Source organism: Rhea americana, unplaced genomic scaffold, assembly GCF_003343005.1.
Source record: "Rhea americana isolate MKP2758 unplaced genomic scaffold, rheAme1 scaffold_272, whole genome shotgun sequence".
Classification (NCBI taxonomy): Eukaryota; Metazoa; Chordata; class Aves; order Rheiformes; family Rheidae; genus Rhea; species Rhea americana.
In genome coordinates this window covers 29,366-48,281 of record NW_028186393.1, presented here as the reverse complement: position 1 = coordinate 48,281, position 18,916 = coordinate 29,366, and positions in this window count along the sequence as shown.

Genomic DNA, 18,916 nt, shown 5'->3' with positions numbered 1-18,916 from the left:
GAGCAAGGGAGCTGGCTGCTCACAGAAGGAGAGGAACGGAGGTGGGCACAGATGCAGCTCCATGGGCTTCAGAGGCAGGCAGCAAGGAGCTCCAGAGGGGAGGAGGGCACAGCAAGCAGGAAGAGAGGGCCACAGCAGGGTGGTCCGGTTTTAAAAAGATTTCCCAGTATCTTYCTCAATTAACAGTACTTCTGTCTGTGGCATACTCAGTGTAGAATCCCACATTATTTCTGTTTGACTTCACTCATTCATTTAGGTTCATTATCAGTCTCTATCTGTGATATATTYTTTGACAAGGACATACATGAGTTGCTCATACAGATGATTCATGTTCAATTGTTCTCTTTTCACCCACATTCACAAATTTCAAAGCTTAGGCAGTTACAACTGAGTAATAAAATTTTAAGAGAAAAAAGACATCCCAACATAAATAGAATGACGCACTTGAGGAGAACATCAGCATAGCTGCAATCATCTGGATACGTAYCACAAAGACATTTATCTGTGCCCATTTTGTCTTGACAAAGAAATAACCACTATTTCTTGTTGGCATGATCTCTCTCTTTCTTAGAGAAACACACAGCAATGTATGTTATAACGTATATATTCTAACTCCTTCTTAGTAAGTGTCAGATACATATGTATAATAGGTAGAGAACAATCAACCTGGTCAGGAAAAGTGTGATAACTCTCACATTTTATGCTATTCAACTAAGCAGAATTAGACTTTGAGAACAACAGAAAATCACCTTTTCTGTCAAAACGACAAAAAGATATTAAGAGAAATTACATTTCTTTACTTAGACCATTTGGATTGACAAGCTGTCAGACCTGGCCTTTCCTGATCCAAAAATGAGAAGCTCAGGCCACAGAATAAGAAAATCATTGACTTTTTTGATACTGAGTGACCTCCGTATCAGTAATTTTTTATAGCATCAAGTCAAGATATAAAAAGCTGCATTCATTATGAGGAACAAAAATGTTACACTTTTCATTTTAACTTTTCCTAGCAAATTTCTTACAGTCTAACCCTCCTAAAATTGCCATGGCTTKATAGTATCCAATAATACACGCGTATCAATGTTGGTAAGTTTCCACGTAACATAGATCTAACTTGCCTACTTCCAAACCCTACACATCCATCCTAATTGGAATTCTTTCTAGATCGGCATTACCATTAACAACTAGGTTCCGAAATCAGAATATATTCTCAGTTTCTTCCTTGCAAAACAGTAATTTTCAATGATAGAACTGTTTTAAATAAGGGTCAATGATATTCATTCAAACAGGATTAAAATACTATTAAACAGATCAGGTTTTTTATCAGTTAAACTGAGGATGGATAATTTAGAAGAGAATTGATTTCATTTTCCATCAGCTGTTAGCTCAAATGGTGAACAGCAGTAAAAGTAACTTTCCAGAGTAAAATTACACATTACATTCTGAACCAAAGACAAGTTACACACATACTCATACCCATTAGAAAAGCAACTGTACTGTATACGCATACATTTATTAAAGATAAGCTAATGTTTTGTTAGGAAATGTTAGGTTTTTTATAATAAATGATTTTTTTTCAGGACTTGCCCAAAGTTTCATTCAATGTATTCATACTGATCTGGATCTGGAGATCAAGATTCACATAATTCAATATTCAATATTCTCAGTTTGGTATTTAAGCTTCCTTTAAATGATAATTTTCACTTGTCTCAAAGTAATACTGCAAACTGTAACTGACTGAGACAGATTCTGCAGAAAAATAGTGTAAAATAAAGTCTTGCCTCAGTAGATTTGTAATATATGCAACTTTCCCAAAGCCTGTTAAGATTAACGGAAGGAATCTTTTGTATTTCAACAGACAGTAGATAAGGCCCAGCAACTTCAGTCCTACAGTCTCTAAATGGTCCTCTCCATCTATGCCATTCTCATAGGACTATGGCTCAGTTTCAGACAAGATGCACGGTAACCAAGCCAGAGAAGATAAAGTTCAGTAATAAAGGACTGGATATGAATAGGCTTTACAGGTCAGAGTTATTTTTAAGGTTATATGTATGAAAGACAGAAATTAGGACCAGACTTAGCTACCTGCCTCATTAATTTTTTCTCACATTTAGACGAACATTCGTGCCATAAAGTTACTGGACCTTGTTATAAATGTACCTGCCTTACATTCATAAGGTGCTAATTCCCTGCTGTCTTGCCTCTTGTCTAGATACTTATCTCAGTGCCAACTGGCTTAAACTGTATTGGCATTGATGAATGAACCTTATTTGCGGTAGCTCTTTCTATATTGCTGAGACATCTTTGATTTTTTTTGCTGTGCCCTAGTCAGAAAAAAGACAAGCTCCAGCAGGATACAACTTTCTTAGTAGACTTTTTAGCTGATGTTAAGTTTTAGAAAATGATATGTGACATATCTGGTTTCACTCAGATAACTGCTTCCTGATGCTTTTCTCAATTTTTGGATGCAATGGCAACGTTAGTTTAGACAAGGCCACAGATCCAATATCCTGTCACTTCTGGATGCCTGCAGCATAAAGGCAGGGAAAACAAGCTCTTTTCCTAGATGGATTGGAATATATTATTTGATTGTATTTTTGATGCAAAAGTAGCAAACTTCAGAGACAATTCAGTCCTACATTAAAGCAAGATGAAGCTATTACAGGCAACATGTCAGCCGTAGCATGATTTTTCCGAAGAATGTGAACAGAAGCTGTTTTCTGAGAATCATTTTAAATCACATTATAAAAGTAGAGACTGTACTGCAGACTGCACAAGACTGTACAAGAGCATGGCTGAGCATGATTTAATGACCATGGAGAACATGGCTCTCCTGAGATAACTGAGCAAATCCTCGCAGACCTGCAGCACAGGCGATCTAGTGTGCGGTCAGGATATTTCAGTGCTGTGTCTCTCTGAGCTCCCATCCTGCCAGTATCATACTTGTCCTCACATTTTCTAAGTAAATGGTAACCAGGAAGCAAAAGAAATGATAAAGAAGCATGAAATCAAATTAGATCTGTTCCCTTGTGATTCCTAGGAACATATTACCAACATGAGACATAGTGTTTTCTAAACTGCTGCTTTTTCTAATTGAAATGCTGTAATGTCAGCTCTCAGTCTGTAAAATAAGAGAGAACGACACCATTTTTCCTTCACTGACTTTTAAGTATCTTTGGAGGGATGACTTTTATTTCTTTAATCGAGGAATGATTTTGCAGTGTGCTTACTGTAAGTAATAAAAATAGAAGTATTTTTATATACCAAACCATTTGAAAGATGTTGTTTTAATTGTGCATTTACCCTTATTTAAGCATAATCATATGTAAGTACAATTATTARAAGAAATATATTCCTGCAATTCATTTCCTAATCTTCTTAGTAAGCCAAGCAAGTATGACATATTACACATATTAAAAAAAAATRTTCAAGCGTTCTATAATACCATCTATAGTTAGCAAGTCCAATGCTTCTGTGGCATAGAAATACAATGTTAAGTAATAATGACAGATTAATTTTACAGTATAATACACCATGGAATTACTCTAGTTCAGTGATATCCACTGGGAATTACTCTTCTTCAGTAGCGAAGGATTTAAATGTGAAAAGATGTATGTATTAGAAATAAACCCAACATTTATGCATCTGGAGCCTCTATCTCCACTGAGGAGTTTTTTTTTTTTTTTTTGCTTATATTGTGTATGGATTGCTCTGAGAGAGAGGCCCCTCTCCTTTTTTAAAGTAAAAGTAATACAGCTTGTAATAATATTGTTGAAAATTCTGCAAACACATCTGTATATATACGGTAACACCAATATAGTCACTTTCTGAACTGTTATGAATTTCTTAAATTCTACTTGGATAGCTGAGGGCAATGGGACAACTCAGTTTGTAACATGAAGTTACAAACTAGGTTTCTCTAAGACAAACTAGGTTTTTCTAAGCATATAGTGATATATGAAAGTTAGACAGATATTGAACAAAAATGCTGAACTGTTGATGAATTTTAATCAAATACAAGGTCACTAAGTTCATAAGTACTTCTTATTCACAGTTATAGACAGAATCTAAGCAACATTTTGGTCAGTTTTATTATTTACTGTTTGCTATTTATTAAAGAACACTTGTATTGTGCTGGAAGGTTACTCAGCATTTTACATTCATACGATAGAACCTGTTCCTGTCTGGGAGCRATTACAGTTTAACAGATGTCTCCCAGATGGTTATCCAAAACAAAATCACACATAGAAGTCAGGTCAGCAACTCTGGAAATAAAACCAAACTCACAGGAAATATTTATAGTTGATTCAGCATGCTTCAATATGACCTCTATGAATGTTTAAGGAAAAACAAGAATAGAATTTTGAATAGAAAACTTTTTGATAAAACTATTATAGAAACTTTTAGTTTGATATTCCTATGATCTACTCAAAGTAAAAACAAAAACCTCTCATAAATATATCATGTCACAACACTTGCTCAAAAAAAGCTTAAATGGTTTGTAGAAAGAACTGTCAAGAAAATATCTTTCATATATTCTATGTGTCTGTCCATAGTTATCCCATTACTTCTCTCAAAGTTATTCAGCATTTGGMGTTCTGACCCACAGTGACCTGTTATTTCTATCAATTAATGCTCCACAACCAAAGAACCGTCCCTTTTCATGAGTGGAATCTGAGGCATCTGTTTCCCTTTACAGCTTGCGTACAGCATACAGTTTATCCGCTGAACTTCGATGGAAAACTGAAACAACTACCAAGGAACAAATAACGTTAGCATGGAATAGTTTTATCTTAGAACATCTATTTATGCTTTTTAACATATAAGCACCTCACTTAGGCACTTTGTTTGAAAAAAACCTAGTCGAAAATGAACACAAACATTAGCATTCATAGTTAGCTATTTGAGGCATTATTTGCAAAGCCTGATTTAACAATCCCTGCAGTCAACGTAGGGACGTTACTAGCTTAAAAGTGGTCTGCATCACTCACTGGAGGAGTCTGCATCTCTTCTTGGACAGGTAATCTTTTTGTAACAGAAGCATCTCAGGCAGATGTCTAAATTGAAACAATTCTGTTGCTGTTGCTGGGTTAGCTTTCAGCCCGACCAGCAAGCCTGGTGGTGTGGCCGTACCAGCAGCCTGCCCGCACCGGGAAGACAGCGGAACATGGCCCGAGGTGGTGGGAACGCCGCTTCCGACAGCAGCATCAGTTGCCTTAAGCCGACAATGCCGCTATAACCTTTTCTYACCAACCTGCCAAAACAACCATCCAAATTACTCTAGAGTATTTTCAGAATTACATGGGAACTGCTTGCTATATCTTTYACTTTACTCTCCTTTGGATTGCCTAAGAAGTTTGTATTTCTCCTCTGGCAGTGCTGTGTTATTAATACCCGTAGAATATTTCACTCACATAGCCAAAAATGTATGGTGACTTTATCAGTTTTCAAAATTATTTAAAGAAAGAAAGAGGTGGATTGTAAGGGATTTCTAGATAGGATCCAAATGCTAGTTTTCACAGTTTGTTAACCTGCACACAGTCTAGTTTACCTCAGCCTCCCACGACCACTGAGAAAAGCGTTTGTTGGGAGAGTGCTGCAGCACCACTTCAAGTGACACTTTAAGAGAGTGCTACAGCGCGGCTAGAGCGCACTTACAGTAAGCGTAATGGTACTCCTAAGGTGAACCTGAGCTACCACTAGGCTAACCTGCTTGGGAGCTGGTACTGGTTGGCTCTCAGAAGCACAGAGCTTGACACAGGCTAATTCGTCTTGCTCTTGGGAAATCTTAGACAAGCTGTGTTGAACTTCACACTGTGAACAGTGTGCTGGTTTAAAGCAGGCTTGGGTATGTCTGTGCTGTATGGCAGTGAGCTGAATCTCAGCTGGGGGCTCCCGCAGGTCTGGAGAAAAAGTCTTAAGGCTTTCAACACTTTCTAATTCTAAACTGGTCTTAGTCCTATTCCTGGGTCTGAAATAATTTATTTAACAAGATTTTTGAATTAGAGTGGCTGGCTGAGGTGCTTTTAGTCACACAGTCTTAGTGCTCTTTACTTCAACTTACAACAGGGCTACAGGACTCCGGACATAAGAGGTGGCTTCACAGCGTATCCTCTTGCGTAAGGTGGAATGCTCCATTTTCTAAGGTCTGGATGAAGGTTATGTTTTGGTTTTGGTTCCTGTTTGTCAAATACATAGGATGTAAAGTCAAAGAAGTACCTTCTGCTTTCCCTAGGGAGACTGTCTGGGATTTCTGGCAGTTCTTAGTTTCTGGATGAACCTGGCTGTGGCACATGCCAGATGGCTGGGTGATGACTTTAGGGAGCTGATTGTACCATGACTATTTACAATCTTTTTTTCTTCTAATGATTACATATTAGAATTAACTGCTCTGGTTTTATGATACAGATTCAAAACACATTAAGGAATATTTGGCCCAGATTTACACATTTCAGATCCAGTTCCACAGCCATCATTTGACGTTAGTGGGAGTTTTGCTTGAGTAAGAATACTGCAAGTATCCAACTTTTAATGATATGCTTGCATTATAGTTACAGAAGACACAAAAGAAAACAGATGACTAAAACTTGCCCTTGTATGCAGTTCCAGTTACTAATATCGTCTCCATTTCAGTGACATTTGATATGCGCTCTATTTTTCAGGCTACTTTGAAGCATTTTTGTTACACACTAAATTCACTTTAAATTGGCTAAAGTGGTACCTATTAGTTCCTAATGTAAAAATTAGTTCTAAAATGGAATTTCATATCCTGAGGGTAGATGGTATATTTTAAAAGATTTACAAATGTCAAGGTCACTTTAGCTTTTTATTATCAAAGTCAGTTTGAGAAGTRGAACATGTTTTCCCAGAGGTATCACAGCTTTTTGAAAAGAATTTTTGAATAGAGATTTACCTTTGATGTTACAAGATTCTATAAAAAAACAGGAAAAGAAAGCAAGTTTACTCCTGACAGCAGATGCATGACTCAGGAGCTTGGCTATGCTATGTTAGTTTAAATTAATTTTTCTCAGCAGGAATGTGGCTTGAAATTTAAAATATACAGATTTTTTAACCAAATACAATAATCTTCAAGGAGACCTGACATATTTACATAATTTAAGAAGAGTTAGACTATTTTTGAATGTATTATCATTAAGGAGCAAAAAAGTTACTTTTCTAGCATTCAGCTATAAAGGTGTTATATAACCAAACAATACAACACCAGTTGTCTTCCCTGCTCCAAATTGCGAACTTCTGGAGTTGGCCCACTTCAGGTATCCTTGAAATCCTTGAACATGCTGGTTCAGTGTATTCAAGTAGAAAATATATTCTGATTCAGAAAAATATCCCTTGCAGAGATGACGGATCATTTTAAAGCTGCCTGCYCAATGCCTCTTCTATTTATGCAGATGACATGGCCCTGCTGAAAAACTGGGATCAGTATAGACTGYTCCTCAATGCTACATCTTCCAACCTCCACTAGGTGCATTTAGGGAGACTGACCAGTACTGCATTTAAGAATGTGAAGGGACATGTATTTAAGTGACCCATTTATCCCCCAATAAATGATTGAAGAGGTTCAGTTTAAAGCTTAAGATAGTCTCCAAGATGGGTATAACTGACATTTGTAATCATTGCAGACACCAAACAAGAAGAATGTTTAATAGCTCTCAGGCCTTCCATCCATTTAAAAGACTAATTTGCACATACAATATTGAGGATTGTTTTTGAGAGGATACCAAATATATTAAGGACCTTGAAGAATTTTGCAACATGCACCTATTCACTACTGGTAAGTGAAAGCATTGACCGGGGAGCTCTTAGATGACACAGCATTTGACACACATCAAAACAAAAAGCCTAATAATCTATCTGAGTGAAAGACACATAAAAAGAAAATGACAGATCTTTTTTCCCACTTCTTCCTCCCTTACCATGTCTCTTCCACTTCCCTCTTCAACAGTACTTATCAGAAAAAATAGAAGTTAACAGGTGAAAAGGAAATTGCTGCATTTTGTAAAGATTTCCCTTCATAGAATTTCTTTCTGAAACTTTGCATATGATAAATGTTGACCTGCAGTTTATGAAGGTACATGTAGAAGGTAGGCAAGCTCACTACCCATTATCTCTCTAGCCTCTGTCAATCTTTCTGTTGTTGTATTGAGTCTCAACTATTCACATCCATTGGTCAGCTTTACTCTTCACACAGTCTCCACGTTTCCTCTTTGGAGAACAAAGGACTTGCCCACTYTTACTTCTCTGTAGCTGGGAGGACACTTTCTCATTATGCAATGGTGGATGATGTTTCTTAATTTTTACCTCTGCCTTTCCTTGCTTGATTTCCTACCCTTTTTTCCCCTCTCATCARTCTTCTAGTTTTTCCTTTTCTCCTTGCCTCTACTTTCATACTTCTGTTCTCAGCTCTTAAAAGGCTTCCTGGCTCTGGATCTTTCCCTTTGCTCAACTCCCCCATTCCACCAGTAAATCAGTGTCAGTGATCTTCAGTAGAACTATTTCATGACTATCCTGATGAAAACAAGATCCATGAGTCCATATGTACATAAAGCAATCAGTAAAAGTCATATTCTCACAAGACAGATCAGAAACATTTTATAGAATAAACAAACRGTGAAAGAAAATATTGAGAGTTAGAAGGTAATTCAGTACATACTTGCAGTGACATCTAAGAAAAAAAAGATTATCACTTTAAAAAACTTTTACTCTGCCAAGCTCTGTTTACACAAAACCTTTAGAAATCCAGTCTTAAAGCTCTTCCTTTTAAAATTTGCATGTAAACCTTGAGTTGTTTCAACAAACTAAAAATAAAAATCTAAAGGAATAGAAAGGAGAATGCCAACAAGGTTTTTCTGGGCCAAGACTGTGAAATGACTAATGAGCTGGAAGAACATGTTATGCAGTAAATGTAGCATTTGACAAACTCATTTCTTTCACAGTAGACCAGAAGCTTCCTACACTAACCAAAGCTTATGCAAAGTGTAAATAGAAAAATCTGTTACTCAGCAAATTCACTCCTTCCATCAGGCAGTTGCCAAAATATGGGAATGTTATCAGTAGATTTTACCAAACCCGTGCAGCCGTTGTTTGCTAAGTACGAGCATTTATTTTCCAACATTGATTAAATGATTTGCAAAGAAAATTGTTATTATGTAAAAATATTGTGACTATTGCCATATTGGAACAGTATGTGACTTTGCACCAGCACAGATTTGTCATGGCTGAGAACACAAAAGAATCTTCACTGTGTTACTCCTGTTACAGCGCCAGTCCTCTCGTTAAGAAAGTAACTCCTTTTTCCTAGCTTGTATGACTTCAATCTTTGCACCTTTATGACCCATGTAATTAGCAGACATGAGAYCATGTTGTTTTTTTCCACTAAGTGAAGAGATTGATGGGAATGCTAGATGTTACTTTAGTATCTATCCTTTTTTTGTGAATATAACAGGAACCAAACCACAGCCGCCAGTGTCTTTACAGTTCCAAACCTCYTTCCACTAAAGTTCGGACCCTGAAACTTGCTATTTCTGTAACCTTCTGACTGCCATGCTCTCATGGCTGTATTCAGTAGTGCCTTGCTCCCTTCTGTTCCACCGCCTCTCTTTCCTTCTGCCTCCTTATAYCAGACATAGAGGTTACTGTAATCAAAGAAGGACAGCATATCCATTTCTCCCCCTAAGCTAAGGAGCTAAGAGCAAAAAAATCCAGAGGATCCTTAAACCAGAGTCTGCCATAGGACATAGGCACCTTCTGCTTTAATATTTAGTAAACTGTAAATTGCAGCCTGCCCACTGGGTTTGAAATTTGAACTATACTGAGTACTGACACTTCAGCCAGTAATTAATGAGACTGCTAACACACTTACAGCTTGGACTCAATGTGCTTTGCTTGAGGTAGAGCACAGTGCATGCATGCTGAAATCATGCATGTTGAAATGTTTGGCAAACTGTAATACTGTAATATTTTATAAATATTTTATTGCCATTATTGGGATTCAGTGAAACTGAAGGGAATGTTGTTGGTCGAAGGTAGTTTAGTTTGAAAAGTATTCACTTTGTAAAAGAAAAGGTCTAAGAATAGAAATTAAAAGCTGTATGTTTTTCACTTGAAAAGGCCTCTGCTAGAGCATTCTGGAAGCATACACATGAAGGTGCTGTGAAGCTTCACTGCATGTATTTTATCAAAGTTGTACTAGGAAAATATTGTTCTAAATGTATAAGAGGTTTTGTTACCCCACGCTCTTCCAGATAGCATGTAAAAAGGGGAAAAAAAAAAAAAAGGAATACGTTTGTCTGAAGGTGAGAATTAATACTTGAATATCATCCTATAAACATAAAAATCACTGGGTTTGTTAATGCCAGAAAAAGCAAGCATACTTGAGAATGACTGTGCACTTGAAACCTTTCCAAAGACGCATGTTCTTATTCAGTAGACTCAGATTAACGTACTTTAGACAGAAACACTAATTAGAGTACAACAAGGAGAAGAACCGAGGGGGAAACATACTTTAGACAGAAACACTAATTAGAGTACAACAAGGAGAACAGCCRAGGGGGAAATAGAGCATTTTACAGTATGGTCTTAAATGAAGCAGTGGTGATGCAAAAGAACTAGTCTAGACACTCTGCACTGGAAACAATWTAACCTCTAATGAATCCTTTCTAGGTTTTTTTACAGTTTGGCTTAGGATAGGGAGTTCCTCTCTGATGATCCTCCYCTTAAATTTGACTTTACTCCAATCTCAGACTGAGTTTTGATGGTATCAATATATAAAGTAGCTTTGCACATCTGCTATTTATGACTCTTTGAGCTTTTCTATTAATAAATGACAAAGGTTGAAATCCACTATATTCCTCTATGAAATTYGCCATCCTCTCTGCGATTTGCACAAAGCTTTAGTGATAAGTGAGCTGCTGCAATTGAAATCAGTAAATCTCCAGATGACTTTTCTTTTAAGTTATCAAAGAAAATTCTATTTGCTGTAGGGAAGTTTTTTTTGACCAATAAGGTACAGAGTACAGAGAACTATACCTACTAGTGCCTAAAAACAGAGCTCAGCCACAAGGCGGAAAGTAAGAAGCCACAACTTCGCTATCACATATATACAAAATAGGCAGTTACAACCCAAGRCTTTTCAAAGATTGGGAAATAGAGATTTTATGTTTTTTTAAGTGGAAATTTTGGTGTAAAAGCCTCTTGTATCAAAAGCCTTCTTGAAAAGCCTCCTGATCATTATAGCTGTACACTATTAGTTGTTGTAAGAGCAGGTAAATCCTTCAGAAGCTTCAGAAAGAACAGATTGCAAGAGAGGTTCAAAATCTAAAAAATTTGAAAAAGTCATAGTGTGAGTAAAAATGGTGAAGTGAAATGCTGATATCYTTGCTAATACTGATTAAATACCTCATACAGTACCTGGATATTAGTGGGACCATTCGTGGACAAGGGTCTAAATTGCCAGRCCTTATACTCCTGTGCCAGTGGGTGGAAGAAAAGAGATGACCAGCTTTTAGCCTTTGCTCTGGGTCTATTAGAGCTTAACACTGGCCACTAGTTAAGCCTGAAGAGAGTCCTTACAATTCTGGGTATTGTCCTTCTTGTTAGAATTTGTTACTGCATGCACATTGCAAACGTGTCAACATATTCTGCAGATCAGAGAGGTCCCTAACATTCTAGTGGCACTGAATTTTTAATGGTAAACATTTAATTTAAGGATTTTTACTTTTTATATTCATTCCCTATATAAGTTTAATGATTTTTTTTTCTGGGGGGGGGGAGGGAAGATATCAAGTATCTTTCAAGGTGCCAATAAGTTTATGTCTGGATGCAAAATGATTAATACCCTATTATCAAAACAATACTGTAACTCTGGATGTCCTTCATCCATGTAAGTCTATCTCAAARTAAATTAGTAAAGACATACTCCAAAACAAAAGTTAACACGCTTATAGGAGCTCATTGTAAATAAGTAGTCTGCTACATGGAAACTCACTTCTAAAATGGATGTTGAATTACACCTCAACTCAGAGCCTGCTGTAGATGTAGCAATGCCATGGCCAAGTTAGCATTAGAGTGTAATACAGCCATCTCCCTCTTAGAGCCTAGTGTGGCTAGTTAATTTTATTTCAGTGAAAGCAGGATAGGCTATATGTACTACTTACTATCTCTCAAAGAAATCAGTAATTTTCTTGCTTACATATTGAAAATAGGATCCAGATCTCACAGACTGGCAGAAATATACTACATGCATGTGTATTTCCCACACATTATATGGGGATCAACTGAAAAGAGCTGTACCTTTAACACACTCCTATGCAGAAGAAGGCTGGCTGAGTATGTATGCTTTGACTCCTCCTGTTAATCTAACTTCATTATAGTTAATGTTTGCATTAAAGGACAAAGGACTTAACATAAAATTATTTAAAAGTATTTGCATGAGTTCTTAAAAATAGTAAATTGAGCAAACAATTAGCTCATCTGAAGAAAGGATACTCTTCCTTTGAGAACACTTTGAGAAGAACATCAATAAAATGGCGTCACCTTTGAAAACTGAATGGAGATCTTGGCCAACAGAGCTAACAGAATGTAGATCAAAYAGCTGTATTTTTTAATACACAAGTAAATATATCAAAGAAGGGAGATGACTTAAGCAACAGAAATTAGAAATGATGTCTACAGATATTAGTAAGATGTTCTCATTTCTTACAGTAGAAGGAGCTGAGGAAAAGACATATTGCCCCCCTTAGTTTTAGACACAGTTAGAAACATTCCAAAATTCCAAAAATTTGAATTTAAAGACACAATATTAACTAATTCTAYAGGACTGAGAGAAACAAATGCTTCTGAATGAAATATATCACAAATGTCTTTTCTCRGCATACTTTTCACTTCTTTTCCCTAAGTCTTTATCAAAGCAATCCACATCTGCATATGTGAAGAATTATACACATCACAATGGCACATACAGCTTCTAGAATCATGTGATATTATTAGTATTAATAAAAAGGCCTACTGCAAAGGAGATGCATGATCTGTATGGATTTGTATAGAATATAACTAGTCTATATAATGTGGCAGCTACTAACCATCTAAGAAAACATAGGAAAAGTAATACCAATTTTCAAACCAATTTAATGTAAGAAAAATAACACCAAAGAGTTCTAGAAAATGAAAGAATCACAACAAAACCTCAACACTCTACAGTTTCATATACACTTAAGAGTCAGAGCATCACCTAGTGGTCAAATACTAAAAGCAGAATCCTAAATGAATTACCATTTCGGTACTTCAGCTCTTTAAGACAGAAAAAAAATAAAAGCATAAAGTAAGTAAATGGCTGAGGTGTAAATGACTACTTACACAGCAGGAAACATTGAGAACTCCATGGGGGCAAAGCAGAGGAAAGCAGTTAGTTGACTTTTTAAGGCTTCTTTTTTTAGTTTAATTTTTGCTCTTTCTCTTTTCATTTTCAGAAACGGGAAATAAAATTAACAAAGCACAYGAATAGAGGAGACATCATGAACTCTTTATTCACTTTTTCTTCAACTATACTCACACTCTGAATGGAATTAAAATCCGCCACCATGTGGAGGATGCCACGTGAAATGAAACGCAGCAGCCATTTTGCAGTCTCTTTGAAGCTACATATATGTTTACACAGTCCCTATCAGAATATGGCTCTTATCCATGCCTGAAGCTTCTGTAACACACATACATAATGCTACTAATAGTAGCTGCTATGTTAGCAGTGGTATTTGGTCCTTCTGCAACGTTATCATTTCTACGTTTAGTTTGTTACAGTACATTATTCCTGTTAATAATGAAACTTACTGATTACTACTGTGAAAATCAGATTTTCCTAGCAGCTGTTATTTGTGTCTCAAAGCTATTCTTTCAGTTTTATCTCTTCTTATTTTCCCTTGTAATTAAAAATATTTCGTTCTGAGAATACTAAACCAAATACACTGATAACAAAAGAAACTTTGCCAACCTTGTCTAGCTTACAAGCATTTGGCAAAAAGTATCTTTTGGGSAACTTAAGTTGAATGACATGTAATATCACCTCCTTCTCTCATATTTTTGATTTACAGAACGGTTTTTAGTGGAATAATAATGCAGTAGTATAGGCTACTGCCCCATAGTCCAGTAAATACTATACTGCCATTGCTATTGAAGGGCCACAGGCTTTTCACTGAGTTTACAAAGTCTCAGGACTGAAGCTTGTCAGACTTGATTTGCCTGAATTTATCTTGATCTGTCTGGATCTTTGTCTTAGCATGTTTAGCTTTAACTGCTTTTTTTTCTTACCAGGTGGCTATGCCTAATTTGTTTTGCTTTAGCTTATCTTTGAATTATACCAAAATGGTTTTCATATAGATAGTAGTAGCAGGAGGTTAATCTGTGTAGAAATTTCTTCACTGTGAGAGTGACRGAGCACTGGACCAGGTTGCCCAGAGAGGTTGTGGAGTCTCCTTCTCWGGAGATGTTCAGTGGCTGCCTGGATGCAACCCTGTCTACCATGCTCTAGGTGACCCTKCTGAGCRGSWAGTTGGGACTAGATGATCTCCAGAGGTCCCTTCCAACCTTACCCATTCTGTGATTCTGTGAAAGGCTGTTATTTTCTATTCCCTTTAGTGAAGAAAGATGTTTTTTAAAAAAGCCTTTCTTGATAACCTCTCAAGCTGCATTAAAAGTAGCATTGACTGTTTTTCCTGGGGAAAAGCGGATTTGAATTAAGGTTATTTGGAGCTGCTACTGTTGCAATCTGAAATTGTTTTCCTTGTGTTAGTGAAAGTCAGAAACAAAAACAGAAAAGCCAGTAAATACAACRCACACAGTCTCTTTCTTTAGTGCCAACTCTAATATGCAATTCAATTAGTAAAAAAACATGGTCCCATTATATATTCTGTGGACTGTTCAGTTAATGTTTGGAGTCATTTTAAACTCTGCTTGTGRTGTCCTTTCTGTCCTAGCTATACAAGAGGATTCCAAAATGTTAGGATAGGCTACCTTGGATATTCTTTTAGTTAGATGCATATTTGGTATTTTGCAGACAAGGTGAGACAAGATATATTACCTTGGGCTTATTTTCATGCTAACACAGCTACGTGTTCCCCACTCAGAGGTTGCCTGAGTCTAGCTGATTGGAATATGGAAACATTTTTTTCTTCTACAAAAAATAACAGAGCAAATACCTGTGAAATACCTGGAGGCATTTATGAAAAAGACATATAACCTAAAATTATAACAGCAAGTTCCAAAAATTCCACACTGAAGCTTTTCTTCAACATTTAGCCTCTTTCTGCTGTGATTTTATTAATATCATGAAGATTTAACAGCATCTTAGTGTATCTCATTAAGTAAGGTGACTGCTCTCGTAGTAAAGCCCACCTTTTCCTGTTTAAGGCTGCAGATAAACTGGGAGCTTATTAACTTATATCCTCGAAAGATTACAATAATTTCAAGATTTAACTCATCCATCKATTTCTAGTGACTTTTGCAGATCCTTGAGTTATTTTAATTTAAACAAACTGATTTAAATTATTCTTCTGGTCACTGACTTTTCCTGACTTCATAAACAAAAGTAAGTAACAGTCTGAGTAACACTTATTTTTTTGGACAACTCAGAGTAGCTGTCTCTGGCTACTGCTGGCTTGAGGTCATTAAGAGACAACTTAATGGAGGGAATGAATGAAATGAATGGTGTGCAAAACATTRTGGTCTTCTTGAGAGCCAGTTTTCCTCATCTTCAAACTTCAAAATTTCTTACCAATTTAATAGCTGTTAATTGGGAATCTGAAATTCTATGTCTTTATGAAATTACCATCAATTTACACAGAYACAGGATTATTAGGATTAAAGGAACAAAAAATTGCTATGAGGTAATTCAGCATTGGGAGAATTTTTCCAGGGAGGCTGTGGAATCTTCATCCTTGGAGGTGTTCAGGACCAGACTGAATAAAGCCCTGAGCCACCTGGTCTGAATTCAGTGTTGACCCTGCTTTGAGTAGCAGGCTGGACTAGAAACCTCCTTCTAGATCGCTTCCAACCTGAATTACTCTGTGATTCTATGACTCATGCTGATGTATTATTAAAATATTTGCATTGACATTTCCTTCTCTGCATAAGCAAAATACTCCTAAAAACCTAGAATCGCAACAGAAAAAATGATGCATTAGTGTTGAGGAACACCGTTATTCAAGTATCTACAAAATTAACAACTTGGAAAGTAGAAAAGTAGCACAATAGTCATCTATCTTGAATGCAGGGGTGAGGAAAAGAGAAAGGAAAAATGAAGTTTTCTGTTTCTACATTTTAGCAAGAAAAAAAATTGCACATTTTAATTCCTTTGGTCTGCATAATATTTTCTATTAAATCTCTTCTCTAAAGATGTTCAGCTTCAGGGGCCTTGTCCATCAGAGTAAATAGACCTTTTCTGTAACAGGGAAAGGTTCAGTGAACACATATGAAATACCACATTTTTTTTCCAGTGAAATTGTTTATGTCACCTTAATGTTCAATGTCACTGGAAAATAAACATTTTCTTTGCCTACCCTGATTGGAACTGAGAAGTGCGTTTCTTATTTCTGAGGGRAAAAAAAGTATTTGGGGTCATTTATATGATTCAGTTATTTCACTATTGGGTGACTGATGYGCAGATTAATGATCACAGTGGAGAGCTACAAGGGAGACTGGAAAGATTGTTTTGCCTGCAAGTCTGACAGACCTGCTGCATAAAATGTTCTCCTGTGTTGTTATACAGGCTTGAACTAAAAGTCAGGCCAATTTAAACAGGATGCAGCAGCAGAGCCACCACAGATGTGCTTTTGCAATCCTGACACTCCCATCTGCAACAATTGCACATTGACCTGCATTTCACAGAAAGTCCTCTGGACTTTAAACCAGCCATGGGCCATGCTTTAAACTTGCTAGGCTGGTGTTATTTTTAAGGTTTTAGCAGCCTCAGAAAACACTGTACTGCTGGTGCCAGAGAGAGAGATCGTGTACTATCACATTTGCATTCTGTGTCAATTCTTCCACCTGTGATTGAGTCTGGAGATATTAGCCAGCTTATCCTAATCACACCAACAAAAATACAGCAATTGATTCTATAAAAAAATCATTGTTAAACTTCCTCTTAGCCCATCTGGAATATCCTTTGTTTCCCCTCTCTTTTCTCCCAGCTCCTTCCTAATCCTATCCAGATGAACTTTTATCTGCTCCACTCAGAGACCACTGCGGCCACCCACTGTGGCTAGATCTTTTCCAAAGCCTCAGCCTTAATCACCAAATGAAATGGGTCAAGACACTTCAGGTATTGACTCTTCATGGAAAAGAAGTGTACTTGGAGATTTTATGGACTGAAGGCCCATTTTTTTTCTTTTGAAACTCATAATAAACAATCATTCCCTGTTCACCAGGTGTACTGCACAGCCAACAAAATATTCCTTCTCCTCACCTGGCTCCACTGCATCCTAAGCACCAGTCCCACAGCTTGAGTCCCCCTCTGTGCTCYTGCTGTCCATTAGGCTGGCCAAGTCCCTCCAACTTTGCACAGGGGCATCTGGCACTACAGCTCAGTCACATACGGAGCCTATGGTCATAGGGATCTAAGCAGGTGGTACTTCTCCCTGCCAACAACCAGCTGATTAGAAGAGATCTGAGACTTGCATCAGCCAAGTTTTGGAGTTTTCTTTCCCCTTTGAGATCACAGYTCTGGCCTTAGAAGAAAGGCTAGCTCTGGATCAGGCTATCTGGTTCCAGCAATAGCTGGCTGACAGCTGCCTCTGTACTCAMCACTCACTCTCCAGAGTCTTCTCTCATGCCCATTATTACAGGTTGCAATTACGGCTGTGCTTCACCCTCGCTGCTTGCCTTGGCCAGACACTCAACCAGCTGCTATCTTGATGCAGCATATCAATATGTCTATGCCAGAAGGATCTCAATACCTTGCTGTTCAGCTCAAGGCATAGGAGGAATCATGGCTGAGGTTGCAAGGGACCTCTGGAGATCTAGTCCAACCCTCGTGCTCAAGCAGGTCACCTAAAGCTTGCTGCCCAGGACCCTGTCAAGATGGCTTTTGAAGACCTCAATCTCTTCAGCTCAAGGCTAATGATAATGATGTTTTGAAAGCAAAACAACTTCTTTGAATTTAGTCTTAAGACATACTCTGGAAGGGAATGAAAGAGGGCAAGTGTCATTGTATRTATCTCCCTTTGGCGCAGTATTTCACATTTGATGATGGTAGATTTTATATAATGTCAGCCAGAATCAGTAAATTCCTGGAGCAGAGGTGAACTATGGTAAATGTCTGCCATGCAGACAAGACTTTCTGAACAGAGTTGTCTGAGGTAAACGCCCAACCAGCTCATCCAGGTATCACCACGCATCAGACAGGCAGTTTATTCCAGGTAAGCAGGGGCAGTCCCCGCCAAGGTAGCTAGCTCAGGCCTCACCGAGCGCTGCCCAGCCCAGCGCATGCCACGACGCTGAGGCTGGTGCCTGCCGCCGCAGCTGCCAACCTCATCGTGCCAGCGCTGGCGATGGCAGCAAGGCGGCTGCAGGTGGCCCAGGGCCTTCAAGCGCAGCTCCTCGGGCAGCTCGGCGCAGGGTGTGACTTGTCCACAGGCCATCATGGTGATGGCAGCTCCAGCAACAGCAGGATGGACGGGGTGGGCAGCTCCCACCCACCACAGAGGGCGGCTCAGGCTGTGGCTCTGGCGGCCTGTCAGCGCGTGGGGCTACAGAACCGGCCGCAGCAGAGATGTGGCCCACGGCGTCCATTCTCTGCCTCTTGGCTACTGGCTGACCCCCCGGCACGGCGGCAGCGCTGCTGCTTGGGGCGGCGGGTCTCGAACCTGCGGCCTAGCCGCGCCCTCAGCGCCCGGGCGCCGCGCCGCGCCAC